The sequence below is a fragment of the Pipistrellus hanaki genome (assembly GCF_964339955.1).
Source record: "Pipistrellus hanaki genome assembly, chromosome: 1".
NCBI lineage: Eukaryota > Metazoa > Chordata > Mammalia > Chiroptera > Vespertilionidae > Pipistrellus > Pipistrellus hanaki.
The window spans coordinates 120,298,051-120,301,220 of NC_140503.1; the positions used below are offsets into that span (position 1 = coordinate 120,298,051).

The 3,170-nt window shown below is 51.0% G+C and overlaps 1 pseudogene across 1 annotated transcript; it reads left to right on the plus strand.

The window, feature by feature from the left end:
* Nucleotides 1–266: 266 nt before the first annotated feature.
* LOC311620810 (interleukin-17 receptor D-like) lies at nt 267–2,467 on the plus strand (annotated as a pseudogene). Its single transcript has 2 exons — nt 267–500; nt 590–2,467. The product of its transcript is annotated as an interleukin-17 receptor D-like (transcript).
* The last annotated feature ends 703 nt before the right edge of the window (nt 2,468–3,170 follow it).

Sequence of the window (3,170 nt, forward strand, 5' to 3'; positions counted from 1 at the left end):
AGGTGTGTCTCTTATAGAAATCTTGTAGTAAATTTATTATACAAAAAATATAATAACAAAAAGGAGAGTTAGAATTCCAGGGGGAGGGTGGGGAAATTTTAACACACACACACACACACACAAAAATTGTTTTAGAAATAAAGGACACTTATGGTATGGTACACTCTGCCACTGCTGTCCCTGGTGCCACTGCCCACTCTGGTCTGGCTTGCAGTAGGTGACCAGGATGCAGACTATGGCCAGCCAGAGTAGGCAAGCACACAGCCATGGCCCCCTTGCTGCAGCTCTGCTCTGTCTTCTTCCCTGTCAATGCCTGTCTAAACAGCTCACAGCTGGCCCTGAGGGGGTGGAGGGGCGGGTTGGGGGTCGGGGGGTGGGGAGCTCCAGTAGAGCTTGGAGCATTGACACCTGTGGCTGGAGAGGAGTAGAGCTGGCTAGCAGAAGCAGTGGGCTGCACATCACCTTCAGATATGACAAAAACACAGAATGGGATGGGCCAAGTGAATCTGTTCCAGATTGGCCCAGGGGCCTTTAGTCATCTCTAATGTAGGCCTGGGTTCCAACCTTGGTTCCCTACTTACCAAATCAGACTGTACCACATACTTGAATCCTCCGGGAAAGCATGTGATTGCTGATGAACATCACCATCAGTCAGTTCGCCTGTCATGGCAAAGTGGCAATCACTATTCTTTGGTCCCCAGGGGCCCTTGGCATCGAATTCCTAAAAGGATTTTGGGTAGTACTGGAGGAACTGAAGTCAGAGGGAAGACAATTTCAACAACTGATTCTGAAAGACCCTAAGCAGCTCAACAATAGTTTCAAAAGAACTGGAATGCAATCTCAGCCTTTCCTGAATATGAAGTTTGAGACGGATTTCTTTGTAAACAATGTCCCCTTTTCTTCCATTAAAAAGGAAAGCAATTATCACCCTTTATTTTTCAGAACCTGAGCCTGTGGCTTGTTATAGCCGGACAACCTGGCCTGCACACCGTTCTGGAAGCCTGGGAACCTGAATATCACCCAGTACGGTTCGGATATGCAGGCACCCACCTTTGCCTTCCGCTTCCTCTACCTCCATTACAAGCTCAAGCATGAGGGACCTTCAAGAGAAAAGGGCTATTATCAGGAGCAAAATACAACCAGCTCCTCCTTCAAAATGTATCTCCAGGGGATTATATAGTTGAGCTGGTAGATGACACTAATACCACAAGAAAAGTGGTGCATTATGCCTGAAAGCCAGTGTGTTCCCCGCGGGCTGGGCCAATCAGAGCTGTTGCCATCACTGTGCCGCTGGTTGTCATATCCGCATTGGCAACACTCTTCCCTGTGATGTGCCCAAATAAGCAACAAGAAAACACATGTTCGCATTTAGATGAAGAGAGACCTGAGTCCTCCACCTACACCACAGCATTACAGCTACACCTAACCGGAGAGAGGCTCTGGCGCGGCCGAAGGTCTTTGCTATTCCAGAAAAGAGGCCAGAATAGCATGAACGTGGTCCAGTGCTTTGCCTGCTCCTTCAGGACCCCCGTGGCTGAGAGGTGGCTCTGGACCTGTGGACGATTTCAGGCTCTGCCAAGAAGGGCAGAGAGAATGAGTTCATCCAAAAGATCCCTGAGTCCCAGTTCATCATCGTGGTCTGTCCCAAAGGCGTGAGGAGCTTGGTGGATGAGAAGAACTATTGATACAAGCACAAAAGGGCGGCTGCGGCTCAGGGAAAGGGGAGCTCTTCCCCTCTTCCAGGCGGCTGTGTCTGCCATCGCCACAAAGCCCCGCCGGGCAGGCCAACGGAGCTCCTCGGCGGAGCTCAGCAAGTTCACTGAAGTCTACTTGGACTATTCCTGCGAGGGAGGCCTGCCTCGCGTCCTGGAACCTGAGCACCAAGTACAGGCTCATGGAACACCTGCCCCAGCACTGCTCCCACCTGCATGGCTTCCTGCGAGATCATGGCCTCCCGCGAGACCAGGGCCTCCCAGAGCCCGGACACCTCAGCAGGAGAACTACTTCCGGAGCAAGGCTAGCTGGTCCCCGTATGTAACCGTCTGCAACTGGTGGAGGAGCCCGGCTGGCTTGAGAAGCAGTTCATGCCCTCGCAGCCGCCCTACCCCCCCCTACGCTGCCAGGAGCCAGTTCCACCCAAGCCTGGTGCTGAATGGCTTCATGTACAAACTGGGGCTCGAAAGTGACCTCAAGGCTGAGGTGCCGTCTCCAGGTCTCCCGAGGGGCAGCAGCCGGGCCCCAACGAGGCCGTGGGCACCTCCTCCTGCACGCCGGGAAGGCCGCGGGCACCGCACTGGAGCATCTACGACTCTACTCATCTGTGCCCTCCTCCAAACTGTCTCCGCCCCTCATGGAAGAACTCTCAGTGGACCAAACTCGAATGTCCTCACTAACCGACAGCATGAAGTCCCCCTCGGGCCTGGGTGAGGAGGACCCTCCTGCCCTTTTGCCCAACGGAAGAGTCTAAGCATTGCCACTTTAGCTGCCACCTCTCTCCGGTTCCCAGCACATCTCCCTGGTTTTGCAGCCCACTTGGAGCAGAGGATGTTTGGAATGAAATTCATGCCAGTACTTGTTATCCTTGCCCTTATCATCTCACAGCTATCTTGGCAAAGTCTCTGATTTTATAAAAACCATGTGGCGCTTGAAAGGCGTGTCCATAAGATCTGACAAGAGCTTGCCATGGTAGGTCAGACCTTGGGTTAGAGCCAGTAGTGGGTGGTAAGGAGGAAACATATAAAAAAAAAAAAAAAAAAAAAGGAAAAATACCTGCACTGATCATTCAGAGTTAATTTATCTCTGCAAACTTTGTCTATTCATTGTTGGCTACTTTGATTTTTAAATGCTTTGCAGAAAAAGCACTTTTGATACTATCACAACCACAGAAATCAAGTGTTATTCTATCTGGAATCCATGTCATTAGAGAAGATACTCCTGTCCACTTTAGGTGTGGAATTCATGATGCCATGGGTGCTTAAAAGGTCAAGAAGGTGACTGAATATATAATCACCTTTCATAAAATGAGTCTTAATGTGTTCATGGGTGGCATGGCTGGCTGAGGTGGGCGCTGCAGGGACAGGATGACCGTCTAGACCAGTGGTTGCCAACCTTTTGGACCTCATGTACTAACAGTAGCCCGTGGACCATACGTTGGCGACCGCTGGTCTAGA